The sequence below is a fragment of the Pristis pectinata genome, chromosome 1 (genome assembly GCF_009764475.1).
Source record: "Pristis pectinata isolate sPriPec2 chromosome 1, sPriPec2.1.pri, whole genome shotgun sequence".
In the NCBI taxonomy this organism is placed as follows: Eukaryota; Metazoa; Chordata; class Chondrichthyes; order Rhinopristiformes; family Pristidae; genus Pristis; species Pristis pectinata.
Window position 1 is genome coordinate 84,242,391 of NC_067405.1, and position 15,868 is coordinate 84,258,258.

A 15,868-nucleotide genomic window follows, 5' to 3' on the forward strand; every position below is an offset into this window, starting at 1 on the left:
CCTGACAACACCTCTCACAACACCCCTCACAACAATGCTTACAACACCCCTCACAACACCCCTGACAACACCCCTCACAACACCACCTACAAAACCCCTCACAACACCCCTCACAACACCACCTACAAAACCCCTGACAACACCTCTCACAACACCCCTCACAACAACGCTCACACCGCTGCTCACAACACCCCTCACAACACTGTGTTGAACACTCTGTATAACACCATGAACAACACTCTGCAGAACCCTGTACCCAATACTACATGATAGTTCGTACTGTGTGCAATACAGAGCACCAATCAAACGGCAGCACAGCTGGTGGAGCCGCTGCCTCACAGCTCGAGAGACCTGGGCTCAATCCTGTCTTCGGGTGCTGTGTGTGTGTGTGGAGTCTGCACGTTCCCGCTGTGACTGTGTGGGTTTCCCCCAGGTGCTCCTGTTTCCTCCCACATCCTGGAGACATGTGGATTGGTAGGTTAATTGGAGGTGTAAATTTCCCCCTGTAAGGGGTGCAGTCTGAGGAATATTGGTGAGAATGTAGGGAGAATAACATGGGATTATTGTAGGAAGAATGTAAATGGTTGGTTGATGGTCAGCATGGACTCGGTAGGCCAAAGGGCCTGTTTCTGTGTGAAGTGAGGTGACTCTGTGCTCCACCACGTATAAATACCACACAACACTTGTGGGTTTCTGGGCCATTATCTGACCACTCAAAGTCATTTTCTGAGCCTACGATTTTCCTTAATTAACTCTGCTCTCTCTATTTCTTCCCCATCATCAGTCATTCTGTGCAACATTTAATTCTAACAGTCTCCCATCCTCTGCACACCTTCTTTCCTTTTATAATACTTTGTGCCCAAAACTTTGCCAAATTTATCAATTCCCTCTCACGTAGCATCAGTTACCTTCCCCATGGAATATGTTAGTATCTGCTCTGGTCAACTCTAACCATTCACCCTGAATGTCCATCACGTTACAAGCTGCTCCCAGTGTCCCAGCAATCTGACCCCACAACATCTCCTGCTTCTCCACTACCTGCCGCGATCCCAATTAAGTCAAAGTCGAGTTTATTGTCATATGCACAAGTACATGTCTGTACAGGTTCAATGAAAGACTTACTTGCAGCAGCATCACAGGCACATAGCATCAAATAAACAGCGTTCACAAGAAAAACATAAATTAAACATAAATTATACACAATTTTTACAAGAAAGAACACAATTAGAACAGAAAAAAACAAAGTTCACTGTATTGTGAAGCGGTCATAGTGTTGCTGAACTGCAGTGATTAGGGTTGTGCCAGTCGGTTCAAGAACTGAATGGTTGAAGGGAAGTAGCTGTTCTTGAACCTGGTGGTGTGGGACTTCAGGTTCCTGTACCTCCTGTCCGATGGTAGCTGTGAGAAGATGGCATGGCCCACATGGTGGGGATCTTTGATTATGGATGTTGCCTTCTTGAGGCAGCCCCTCCTGTAGATACTACTGATGGTGGGGAGGGATGTGCCTGCGACGTATTGGGCTGAGTCCACTACTCTGCAGCTTCTTGTGTTCCTGCGCATTCGAATTGCCATACCAGACCTTGATGCAACCACCAATTACCACTTTGTAGCCCTTTGTACAGTCCTTTGCCTCTCATTGCCCAGTCTGTGACTGTGTCCCTTCAAGATACTGCCACTGTCATGCTGGCTTGACAGGCGCCCAGTTTCTGAGGATTTCTGCCGAGATCCCAATTAAGTCAAAGTCAAAGTTGAGTTTATTGTCATATGCACTAGTACACGTGTGCACAGGTTCAATGAAAAACTTACTTGCAGCAGCACCACAGGCACATAGCATCAAATAAACAGCATTCACAAGAAAAACATAAATTAAACATAAACATAATTCCTGCCTCTCCATCCCTTTCCAGGAAGCCACCGCCATTCCCTGTGCTGTGGCAAACTTCTGGAACCCACAATCCAGGATACAGTCGGCAGTGAGTCCAGTTGTTCTTTGAGCTCATGAACCCTCAGCTCTGAATTCACCAGGACATCTGTTTGTTGGAAAACGAAGAAGTGAAGGAAACCAGCCTGGACAACAGCAGTGGGGGGAGATTGGTGCCATCCAACAGAGGCAGCAAATGCTGGGAACACTCGGCTGGTCAGGAAGCATCTGTGGAGAGAGAGAGAGAGAGAGAGAGAGAGAGAGCGAGAGAGAGAGAAAATTACTGCTTCAAGTTTCGTTGGAGTGCTGGAGATTTCAATGCTGAATTCTCTAGTTTCAGATACACTGCTCCCCCTCTGTCCCTTTTCTCTCTCCCTCTGACTTACTCAGTTCCTCCTGCACCCACCCCAGCCCCCATCACCCAGTTTCTTTCCCCTCCTCCCACTCCATCTGCCCATCACCCACACACTCCTCCCACTGGGCTCCCCCCCCCCCCCGGTTCCCATCTCTCCCCCCACCTCCCTCACTCGATTCCAGGCTCCACCTTCCTCTCCTGTCAGATTCCATCACCTGCAGCCCTTTGTCACCCCCACCCGTCACCTCCCAGCCTCTGTCGCTATTCCGACTCCCCCCTCCCCCATCTGCCCATCACCCCTCCTCACCCGGATCCACCTATCACCCGCCAGCCCTTGCTCCACCCCTTCCCCTCACCTCTTTATACCAGCGATCTCCCCTCTATCTATCAGTCCAGGTGAAGGGTCACGACCTGAAACATCAACTGTCCATCTCCCTCCACAGGTGCTGCCTGACCCACTGAGTTCCTCCGGCGTTTTGTGTGTTGCTCCAGGTTCCAGTGGCTGCAGTCTCTTGTGTCTGAGTCTGAATCATGATGGTTTTGCAAGTGTGACGAGCAGCCAGCAGGTGGCACTTGTGCTGTGGAAGACAATTGGCAGCGAGATCTTCTGAGTGTTGTTTGGTTGATTGGGTTGTGCCCTGCAAGTACACTGTGCTGGATAGCAGACCCAAGGAGTGCAAATCACACCACTGATGTTTTTCCCTTTTATGTTTATGCAGTGATTCCAGCATCACATCATTACAATACTACAGTATTCCATGACTCACACTAGCTACAGTCAATAGGTTCAGATTACAACACAGTCATCTCTGTCCAGAAAGCCCTCAAGTCCCTGTGGTACCCGGAAATCCCCCGTGGTACCCGTGGATACCGCGTGCTCCTTCTCCAGAGACACTCGGGCACGGATGTAACCCCAGAAGAGGGGCAGGTAATCAGCTCAGCCAGAACCCTCAACTGCCCACCGTCTGGACCCACAGATGGCCACCTTGGCCAGGCCCAGGAGTAAAACCATAGAACCATAGAACCATACAGCACAAAACAGGCCCTTCGACCCACCATGTTGTGCCGTCCATCAAACCACCCTCACACTATCTAACCCTTTCCTCCCGCATATCCATCTATCTCACATTCCTCCATGTGCCTATCCAACAAACTCTTGAACCTGTCCAATGTATCTGCCTCCACCACCACCCCAGGTAGTGCATTCCATGCACCAACCACTCTCTGGGTGAAAAACCTCCCCCGACATCTCCCCGAACCTCCCACCCATAACCTTAAAGCCATGCCCTCTCGTCTTGAGCATTGGTGCCCTGGGAAGGAGGTGCTGACTGTCTACTCTATCTATTCCTCTCAATATTTTATATACCTCTATTATGTCTCCTCTCATCCTCCTCCTTTCCAGTGAATAAAGCCCAAGCACCTTAAGCCTCTCCTCATATTCCATACACTCTAATCCAGGCAGCATCCTGGTAAATCTCCTTTCCACCCTCTCCAACGCCTCCACATCCTTCCTATTGTGAACCGACCAGGAGATTCCCCTGACCCACCCACCCCCCCCCACCCCCCAACGCACCGGGTGACCAAAGGTCAGGAGCGTGTGGCTGAAGTGCAGCCAGAACATGAGGAGCAGCCCCTTCAGATACCCAGAGGCTGCAACCTCTCACACTCCATAGATATGTGATAACCGCTGACTTACGGTACTTAACCCACTGTGGTCAGCGTTGGGACAGACAACAGTCACAGTGGGTGTCACAGTAATACATCATTTTCCTCAACAGATACAATAAGTAACATCACTGTTAAAATGTGGTTCTTTCTTTCAGGCAGGCAGCGTCTCCTATCGTGGGTTAAAGGGGAAATTACTGGTAAAAGGTTTATTATTGTCACATGTACCAAGGTACAGCAAAAAACTTCTGTTTGCCTGCCATCCATACAGATCATGCCATACGTAAGTACATCAAGGTAGTAAAAAGAAGACAAAATGCAGAATATAGTGTTGCAGTTACAGAGCAAGTGCAGTGCAGGCAGACAAATAAAGTGCAAGGGCCATGATGAGGTAGATTGGGAGGTCAAGAGATCATCTTTTAATGTATGAGAGGTCCGTTCAAGAGTCTGATATCAGTGGGATAGAAGCTGTCCTGAAGCCCGGTGGTACATGCTCTCAAGCTCTTGTATCTTCCACCTGATGAGAGGGGGGAGAAGAGAGAATGACCGGGGTGGGAGGGGTCCTTGCTTATGTTGGCTACTTTCCCGAGGAGGTGTAGATGGAGCCCGTGGAGGGGAGGCAGGTTTCCATAAGGAAGGGAATTTCTCTGTGGGTCAGCACAAACCCAATGAGCCAAATAGCCTCTTTCTGTGTCCTCTGCAACTATTGGAACCCTTGTAGCTGCAAGTGCCGGCGGAGGAAGGGAAACGAGGTGGTGAGACGCCCCCTGAACTTTGTCTCCACAGACGCTGCCTGATCTGACAGGCATTTCCAACGTTCTCCTCTGCTCTCATTGGTCACCAGCTCTGGCCTGTGATTCACAGCTTTGTGTTCCCTCGCTCCACCTCGAACTGCCCTCACTAACCTATCCACCAGACAACATCTCACCATAGCAACCCTGGTCTCACCCCACCACAGGTACTCCCCTTGCCCGATCCATCCCACCCTGCCACCCCCCCCCCCTCCCCACCCACCAGCATACAGCAGCTCATTTTCTCACCTTCCCGATTCTGATGGGTCAAATGTTAACTTGGTCTCTCTCTCTCGCTCTCTCTCCACAGATGCTGCCTGACCTGCTGAGTGTTTCTCTGTAGGATGTGGCTCCTGGTGGCAACTCAGTGTAAGCTGTGATTGTTGTATCAGCACTTAGAGTGTGGTGGGAAAACCACCACACACTCCTTGCTGCCTTTCTATTCCCAGGTGTCCTGGGTGCCCTTTTGCTCAGAGGTCTCAGTACAAAAAGAAGGATGAGCCCCCAGTGCAAGTGCTAGGGTTCCAATATTTCCAGAGGACAGGGAAAGAGGACATTTGGCCCATTAGGTCTGTGCTGACTCACAGAGAACTTCACTGATTTTCCTGTAACCTATTCTCCCCACATGCGCAACAAATCAACCTACGCACTCGGGGCAATTTATAGCAGTCAATTAACCTACCAACCCGCACATCTTTGGACGCAGGAGGAAACCAGTGGACCTGGGGGACACCCATGTAGTCACGGGGAGGACGTGCAAACTCCACACAGTCAACACCCAAAATGAGGATCGGACCCAGGTCTCTCGAGCTGTGAGGTAGAGATGCCTTTAGTCAGCTACATTTGCCGAATGTCCACATACTTTTTAGATATTGGACATTGTGGTGGGAGTCTAACGTACCAGGCAGCGTGCATTAGGCTCCCACCACAAGTCTAATGTGGTGGGAGTCTAATGTTTGTTCTTATATGATCTGTTGTATCTGCTAACTGTCGTGAACATAATCTGTCACACATTGTCATCTGACTTGTAAGTCAAAGTGTCCTTAAATGTCACTGTCACTGAATGTCCTGGGCATGGTATCAGTTGAACAGATTGAAACATTCCATAAAGTGTTAGCATTGTCTAACCAGGTGAAAGCACATCAGGCTAATTTTTATAACTGGTACTCAGCCACTGGCAATGGGAGTGAGTGTCTAAATCTGGGAGATGCTTTGAGGGTTAGATAAGTATTGCTTCAACCAACTGGAAGAGTCATGTGGAAAGTTCTGTTGGATTATTGAGTCCCATGGAACAATTAAAGGAAAGGCTTGGTAAAGTAACAGGGGAGGAGAAGGTGTCCCACTTTTTAAAACCTGGTTGGATACAACATGTGGTGTATTGTGAGGTCAGGAAAGAGCTGTTCCCTCTCTGGATCATCTCTGGATTTTTAATTTATGTTTTTCTTGTGAATGCTGCTTATCTGATGCTACGTGCCTGTGATGCTGCTGCAAGTTTTTCATTGCACCTATGTACTTGTGCATATGACAATAAATTTGACTTTGACTTTGGATCAGTGCATTGCCCAGAGTGGGTCTCTCACACAAACACCATTGACTTGCCTTTACACAATGTCCCTAGCACCCTAACACATCTCAAGGCATTCCCAGGAGGGTTAAAAGTAACAGTGACGGACTAGGAGAGGATGGAGAACGGAGAGTATGGGAATGTAGGCCAACAGCGGAGCCACCGGGACACATGAATTAACCATGTCTAGGGTTAAGTGGGGAATGCTGGGGTTCACGCGTAGCTGACAGCGTTTCTCCAGTTCAGTGCTCCCAGTGAACACCTCCAACCAGCTGAGGGGGAAGTGGCAGCGGGTCACCACCATCGAGAGTGGTGGGCCTACCCAAAACCCGAGCCAGATCAGTCTCTATTCATTCCGAGGCCCAGAAGAATTGTTGCATCACAAAATCACAAAAAAAGACTGGTTGCATCACAGTCCGGTATGGCAATCTGAATGCGCAACAACATAGGAAGCTGCAGAGAGCAGTCCAATACATCACGGGCACATCCCTCCTCACCATCGGTAGTATCTACAGGAGGTGCTGCTTCAAGAAGGCAACATCCATCAACAAAGATTTCCACCATCTGGGCCATACCATCTTCTCACAGCTACCATCAGGCAGGAGGTACAGAAGCCTGAAGTCCCACACCACCAGGTTCAAGAACAGCTACTTCCCTTCAACCATTCAGTTCTTGAACCAACCAGCACAACCCTAATCACTACCTCAGAATAGCAACAATATGACCACTTTGATCACTTTGCACTACAATGGGCCTTGCATTTTTTTGATTGTGTTCGCTCTTGTATAATTGTATATAATTTATATCTAATTTATGTTTTTCTTATGAATGTTGCATATCTGATGTTATGCACCTGTGAAGCTGCTGCAAGTAGGTTTTTCATTGCACCTGTGCATACATGTACTTGTGCATATGACACTAAACTTGACTTTATCTTTGACTTAGGAATGACAACAGGCCATTATACAAATTACTTGATTAATATTTACTGAATTATTTTAATATATTTAAAATGTATTGAAAATATTGATTGGCACCTGCTTAGTGCCAAAGGTCTAGACGGGGCAGAGTTTGTTAAGTGTGTCCAGGACGGATTCCTGTCACAGTATGTTGACAGGCCGACGAGAGGGAATGCCATATTTGATCTAGTTTTAAGTAATGAACGGGGACAGGTGACAGATCTATTGGTGTGTGGGCATTTGGGGGGCAGTGACCATTGCTCCATAACCTTTAGAATTGTCATGGACAGGGATAGAAGCAAAGAGGACGGGAAGATATTTAATTGGGGAAAGGCGAATTATGAGGCTATAAGGCGAGAACTTGAGAGTGCAAATTGGGATGACATTTTTGAAGGGAAATGTACTGTGGAGATGTGGTTGATCACTTGCAGGATGTTAGGGATAAATTTGTCCCGGTGAGGCAGAGAAGGAATGGCAGGGTGACAGAACCATGGGTGACAAGAGACGTGGAACAACTAGTTAGGAAGAAGAAGGCAGCATACATAAGGTGTAAGTAGCAAGGATCAGATAGGGCTCGTGAGGAATATAGAGTAGCAAGGAAGGAACTTAAGAAGGAGCTGAGGAGAGCAAGAAGAGGACATGAAAAGGCTTTGGCGAGTAGGGTTAAGGAGAATCCCAAGGCTTTTTTCTCATTCATGAAGAGCAGAAGGATGACGAGAGTAAAGGTAGGTCCGATTAGAGATAAAGGTGGGAAGCTGTGGAAGTGGGTGAGGTTCTCAATGAATACTTCTCTTCAGTATTCACCAAGGAGAGGAGTCTTGATGATGCTGAGGACAGTGTTGGTAAGGGTAATGTTCTAGAGTATGTAGATTTCAAGAGAGAGGATGTGTTGGAGCTGTTAGAAAATATTAGGACAGGTAAGTCCCTGGGGCCTGATGAAATATTCCCCAGGCTGCTTCGCGAGGTGAGGGAGGAGATTGCTGAACCGTTGGCTAAGACCTTTGAATCCTCGTTGTCCACGGGAATGGTACCGGAGGATTGGAGGGTGGCAAATGTTGTCCCCTTATTCAAAAAAGGTAGTAGGGATAGTCCAGGGAATTACAGACTAGTGAGCTTTACGTCTGTGGTGGGCAAGCTGTTAGAAAGGATTCTAAGAGCTAGGATCTATGATCATTTGGAGAATCATGGAATAATTAGGGACAGCCAGCATGGCTTTGTGAAGGGAAGATCTTACTTCACAAGCCTGATAGGGTTCTTTGAGGAGGTGACCAGGAAGATTGATGAGGGTAGTGCAGTAGATGTGGTCTACATGGATTTTAGTAAGGTGTTTGACAAGGTTCCACATGGTAGGCTTCTTCAGAAGGTCAGAGGACAAGGGATCCAGGGAGGTTTGGCCGTGTGGATTCAGATTTGGCTTGCCTGTAGAAAGCAGAGGGTTGTGGTGGAGGGAGTGCATTCAGATTGGAGGGCTGTGACTAGTGGTATTGGTATTGGTTTATTATTGTCACTTGTACTGAGGTACAGTGAAAAGCTTGTCTTACAAACCAATTGTACAGGTCAATTCATTACACAGTGCAATTACATTGAGTTAGTACAAAGTGCATTGATGTAGTACAGGTTAAAACAGTAACTGTGGGTGTCCCACGGGGATGGGTTCTGGGACCTCTACTTTTCGTGATATTTATTAACAACTTGGATGAGGGAGTGGAAGGGTGGGTTAGCAAGTTTGTAGACTACACAAAGGTCGGTGGTGTTGTGGATAGTGCGGAGGGCTGTCAAAGCTTACAGAGGGATATTGATAGGATGCAGAGCTGGGCTGACAAGTGGCAGATGGAGTTCAATCCGGAGAAGTGTGAGGTGGTACACTTTGGAAGGACAAACTCCAAGGCGGAGTACAAGATTAATGGCAGGATTCTGGGGAGTGTGGCAGAGCAGAGGGATCTGGGGGTTCATATCCACAGGTCACTGAAAGTTGCCTCACAGGTAGATAGGGTAGTTAAGAAAGCTTATGGGATGTCAGCTTTCATAAGTCGTGGGATCGAGTTTAAGAGCCGCGAGGTAATGATGCAGCTCTACAAAACTCTGGTTAGACCACACTTGGAGTACTGTCTGGTTCTGGTCGCCTCATTATAGGAAGGATGTGGAGGTGTTGGAAAGGGTGCAGAGGAGATTTACCAGGATGCTGCCTGGATTAGAGGGTATGGACTATGAGGAGAGACTAAAGGAGCTAGGGCTTTACTCATTGGAGAGAAGGAGGATGAGGGGAGACATGATAGAGGTATGCAAAATATTAAGAGGAATAGATAGAGTAGACAGCCAGCGCCTCTTTCCCAGGGCACCAATGCTCAATACAAGAGGGCATGGCTTTAAGGTAATGGGTGGGAAGTTCAAGGGAGATGTCAGAGGGAGGTTTTTCACCCAGAGAGTGTTTGGTGCATGGAATGTGCTGCCTGGGGTGGTGGTGGAGGCTGATATGTTGGTCAAGTTCAAGAGATTGTTAGATAAGCATATGGAGGAATTTAAAATAGAGGGATATGTGGGAGGAAGGGGTTAGATAGTCTTAGGTGTGGTTTAAAGATCGGCACAACATGGTGGGCCGAAGGGCCTTTATTGCGCTGTATTGTTCTATGGTTCTATGGTTTTAAGTGTTTTCTTTCACGTATAACTTATTTTACTCATTAGACCATTCTTCAGTGGCTTGTGAACGTCTTGTGAAATTTAGTTGTTACAGATCCTTTCTTGAACAATGGAGTTATTCTGCTCTCACAGCCCAGGTGATGGGTCCACACATAGAAGTTCCTGTCAGAGTGGAGGTTCTGCCTACTGGGTCATGAGCTATCTTCCTTCAGTGCGTTGACCTCAAGAGATGAGTGCAGTCTTTATCCATGGGTCACTGGCAGCCAGGTGACTCATCGCTAACCACTAGTCCTGGACCAGTTACCTGCATGTTATTGATGTTCTCAATGGATATCCTAGGTTCCGAAAGATGCATTAAACTAGTTAGGACCAATGTGTTCAGACAAAAGTCTATGTATAAATGTGCTGTGTTTGCCATCAACTTAACAAACTTAGCCACTGTAAAAATACTTGTGATTGAGAGACCATATATCTCTTGACAATATTGTGGCAAAAACCACAGATCTCAGTATTTAACAACTCAACATTAAAAGATTTAACGAGATTTAAAAGACACTTGAACAGGTACATAGATAGAGTCATTGTGTCATACAGTCATACAGCACAGAAACAGGCCCTTTGGCCCAACCAGTCCATGCCGACCAAGATTCTCTTCTAAGCTAGTCCCATTTGCTTGCGTTCAGCCCATATCCCTCTAAACCTTTCCTGTCCATGTACCTGTCCAAATGTCTTTTAAATGTTTTTAATGTACCTGCCTCAACCACTTCCTCTGGTAGCTCATTCCATATAGGCACCACCCTCTTGGGTACAAAAGTTCCCCCTCAGGTTCCATTTACCCTAATCATGCATTCTCATAATTTTATACACCTCTATAAGATCAACCTTCATTCTCCAACACTGCAATGAAAAATATCCCAACCTGCTCAACCTCCCTCCTGGCAACATCCTTGTAAATCTCCTCTGCACACTTTTCAGTTTAATGGCCTCTTTCCTATAGCAGGGTGACCAAAACTGAAGACAGTATTCCAAATACGGCCTCACCCATGTCTTGTACAACTGTAGCATAATACCCCAACTTCTATACTCAGTGCCCTGACTGATGAAGGACCAGTGTGCCAAACGCCATCTTCACCACCCTGTTTACCTGTGACTCCACTTATAGGGAACCATGTACTCCTAGGTCCCTCTGTTCTACAACGCTCCCCAGGGCCCTACCGTTCACTGTGAAAGTCTGACCCTCATTTGTCTTTCCAAAATGCAACACCTCGCACTTATCCAAATTAAACTCCATTTGCCTCACTTACCCAGCTGATCAAAACCCCTGATAACCATCTTCACCCTCAACGACACCACCTATTTTAGTGCTGTCTGCAAGCTTGTCAACCGTGCCTTGTACATTCTCATCCAAATCATTGATATAGATGACAAATGAGCCTAGAACTGACCCCTGGGGAACACCACTAGTCACAGACTTCAGTCCAAAAAACAACCTGCCTCCATCGCCCTCTGCTTCCTACCATCAAGACAATTGTGTATCCATCCGGCACCCTACCATGCAGAACCTTATCAAAGGCCTTACTGAAGTATATATAGACCACGTCCACCGCCCTGCCCTCGGAAAAGGTTTTGAGGGATATGGCACCAGTTTAGATGGGCATCTTGGTTGGCATGGACTGGTTGGGTCAAAGGGCCTGTTTCCGTGCTGTATGACTCTATGACTCTTTAATTATAATCCAACTGAATTGAAACTAAATTTAACTGATGACTGCACCCCACCTGAAGTCCCACATCACCAGCTCAGCATCAGCTACTTTCCTACAACCATCAGGTTCTTGAACCGACCTGCACAACCCTAACCCTACCTCAGTAACGGAACACTACGGACCACCCCTTGCACTACCATGGACTTGTCTCTGATTGTGTCTTGTATTGCACTAAAGTTTTGTCTTGCACAGTCTTTTTTTTTCTTTACTTTGTATAATTTATGTATAATTTATGTTCTGTGTGTTGTCTGTACCTATGTGCCAATGATGCTGCAAGCAAGATTTTCATTGTACCTGTACCTCACCGTACTTGTGCAGATGACAATAAGCTCAACTTGACTTGAGGTTCTGTAGAAACTGACTAACTGGTATATTAGTTCTTGTTCTCACATAGAATGGAGATCAAACGCAAAAGAGTTTGGGTAGTTAACGAGCCGATAGTCATCACTTGAGCCTGAGTTACAGAATCACAAAAGGACGCACTCTGGAAGGAAGCACCCCCTTTCAGCGCATGCTCCTCACTTTGACGGAGCTATATAATGGCCCCACCGACCCTTCTCCTTTCCCACTGAATTTTGCTGTCTTCGAGCTTGCATTCATTTCCTGCTGAGTGTAACTAATAACCTGCCCCCACTGCCCTTTCAGACCATGCCCATGTGGCATGTTGGTTTAGCTGCCAGGCAACATCCCAGGCATGGTCCCTCTCCCACCACAGTCACTTCCATTCACCAAATCCCCTCCTAACAAGAACAACCCATCTTCTGCCATTTGATGAAGAAACCGTGAAAGACAACACCACCAAGCAGTGTTTTGTGAAGGGCTTTACTTATGGAAATGATGACAAGGACCCTGTCTACTTCGTAATGTCACAGCCTGTCCACCCACAGACTCACAGAGCCAGACAGTGTGGAAACAGGCCATTCGGCCCACCATGTCCATACCAACCAATTGGCACCCATCTGTATTAGTCCCATCTTCCAGCACTTGGTCCGTAGCCTTCCTTGCCTGGGCAATCCAAGTGCTCACCTAGACACTTCTTAAATGCTGTCAATGACCCAGCTGCAACCAAGCTCACTGGCAGAGGTCCCTCACTGCCCACTGATCCAGAGGTTTAAGGCACATGGGGTCTATGGTGATTTGCTAGATAGGATTCCGAATTGGTTTGGCCATAAAGGACAGAGGGTAGTGGTGGAGGGGTTATCCTGACCTGGAGATCCGTGACCAGTGGTGTTCCCCAGGGATTGGGGCTGGGAGCTCTGCTGTTTGTGGTAATATAAATGATTTGGACAAAAATGTGGATGGGTTGATTAGTAAGTTTGCAGGTGACACAAAAACTGACGGAGATGTGGATAGTGAGGAAGGTTGTGAAAGGACACAGCAGGATATAGACCAGTTGGAAACGTGGGCAGAGAAATGGCAGATGGAGTTTAAGCTGGACCAGTGTGAGGCATTGCACTTTGGGAGGTCAAATGTAATGGGAAAGTATACAGTAAATGGCAGGATCCTCTGCAGCAATGATGTACAGAGGGATCTTGGGGTCCAAGTCCATAGCTCCCTGGAAGTGGTAATGCAAGAAGATAGGGTGGTAAAGAAGGCTAATGGCATACTTGCCTTCATCGGTTGGGACACTGAGTACAAGAGTCAGGAAGTCATGTTGCAGCTGTATAAAACTTTGGTTAGGCCACATTTGGAGTACTGGGTGCAGTTCTGGTCACCCCATTACAGGAAGGATGTGGAGGCTTTGGAGAGGGTGGAGAAGAGGTTCACCAAGATGCTACTTGGATTAGAGGCCAGAAGCGTGGCGACACTTGCGAGCTGCCCCCAGAAAACTCTATGCAAAAGATGCATTTCACTGTGTGTTTTGATGTACGTATGACTAATAAAGATATCTTATAAGGAGAGGTTGGACAAACTTGGGTTGTTTTCTCTGGAGTGTCGGACGCTGAGAGGAGACCTGATAGAAATTTATAAAATTATGGGAGGGACAGATAGAGAATCAGAATCTTTTTTTCCAGGGTAGAAATGTCAAGTACTGGAGGGTTTGACATTTAGTACTTGATGTCAAGTAAGGTGAGAGGGAGAAAGTTTAAAGGAAATTTATGAGGCAAGTTTTTTTTACACACAGAGAGGTAGGTGCCTGGAACACTCTGCCAGGGGTGGTGGTGGAGGCAGATACAATAGTGACATTTAAGAGGCATTTAGACAGACATCTGCCCAGGCAGGGGATGCAGGGATAGAGACCATGTACATAAAGCTGGGTTTATTGGAATGGCATCATGGTCAGCACAGACATGATGGACCAAAGGGCCTGTTCCTGTGCTGTGCTGTTTTAAGGCCTTTTTCTAAGGCAATGCTTTCCAGGCATTTTTTGGGTGAAAAAGGACCTCCTCAGTTCCTTCTAAGTCTTTTAATCATTACCCTAATTCTATGTCCTCTGGCTTTATTCATCTCAGATAAGGGGAAACATTTCCTGCAGTCTATCCTTTCTATACCTCTCATAATTTTATGTACCTCAATCATGTCCCCTCTTCACCTCCTCTGCTCCAGTGAAAACAGACCCAGCCTCTCCAGTCTCTCCTCAGAACTCCAATCCAGGCAACATCCTAGTGACTCTCCTCTGCACCCTCTCCAGTGCACTCACATCCTTCCTGTAAACCTGAAACCATTTGTGCACATTCACTCCCACTCTCTGTTCCTTCGTCCACGATGAAATGTTGGACTTCAGTTGTGACTGTTTCCCCTCCTTCCTCCTATCACACATGTTGCATTACTTGTTCAACCAGGCTTGAAATAATGCCAAGGCTCAAAGGAAACTCAATATCTTGATTTGCTGGGTTAAAGAGCAAAGAAATCCTGAACCTGATACAGATGCCTCTCACAACGAGCTGTACTGATGCAGTTGTCGGTTCACTAAGATAACTTAATGCGGTGTTACTGGAACAGAGTGATCATGTTGCTTTGTGGTCAATGGGTAGGAAACAATAAGCAAATAATTTCAATGAAGATGTGTCAATGGAGTAAACTGAGCTGAAGGCCCATTGTTGGATCACAACAGATTTTACATCAAGTTTCCTTGGGAAAGCCACACCCCAGAGTGGTGTGCATGAAACCCAGGCCAATACAACACTGCAGCTCTGAAGGAGTGGTAAAACTATGGTCCTGGCTGGGCGAGAGACCCCCCCCCCCCCCGGAAAGACTTTGTTCACCTGGTGTCATACAGCACAGAAGACAGGACCTTCAGCCCATCTCATCCATACCAACCATGATGTCTGTCCAAGCTGGTCCCATTTGCCTGCATTTGGCCCATATCCCTCTAAACTTTTCCTATCCATGTACCTGTCCAAGTGTCTCTTAAACATTGTAATTGCTGAGGGGCAACTCTTTCACACAGAGGGAAGGGTTAGATAGATCTTGGAGCAGGATAAAATGCCGGCACAACATTGTGGGCTGAAGGGCCTGTATTGTGCTGTAGTGTTCTATGTTCTATGTAAGTATATGGAACGAGCTCCCTCCACCAGCTCTGGCAGCTCGTTCCATATACTGACCACCATCTGTGTGAAAAAGTTGCCTCTCCCTCTCACCTTAAACCTGTTCCCTCCAGTTTTAGACTCCCTACCCCGGGTAAAAAAGACTGCAACCATCCACTTTATCAGCGCCCCTCATGATTTCATAAACCTCTATAAGGTCACCCCTCAGCCTCCTATGCTATAGGAAAAATGTCCCAGCCTATCCAGATTTTCCTTGTAACTCAAGCCCTCCAGTCCCAGGAAGCATCTCGTGTATCTTTTCTGCACCCTTTCCAGCTTAATGACACCCTTTCTGTAGCAGGGTGACCAGACCTGTACACAACACTCCAAGTGTGGTCTCACCAATGACTTGTACAGTTGTAACATGATGTCCCAACTCTCTGTGTCCTGAGCAATGAAGGCAAGTTTACCAAGCACCTTCTTCATCACCCTGTCTACTTGTGTCACCACTTTCATGGTGTCCTGGCCGACATTATCCACAGCCACCATCAGAAAAGGAAAAGCTATTCTGAGTGTGCTGATCGAAGGGATCTTGTTGTGTGGTAAATTGGACGCTTCCTGTCCTACCGCAACGATTATACTTTGGGTGTGTAGAGCTTTGGGATGTCCCAAGGGTGGGAGAACATAAGCGTTTCCTTCTTTCATCAAACCTGTGACAGGAGGTAATCAGAATTTCACCTCGGCCT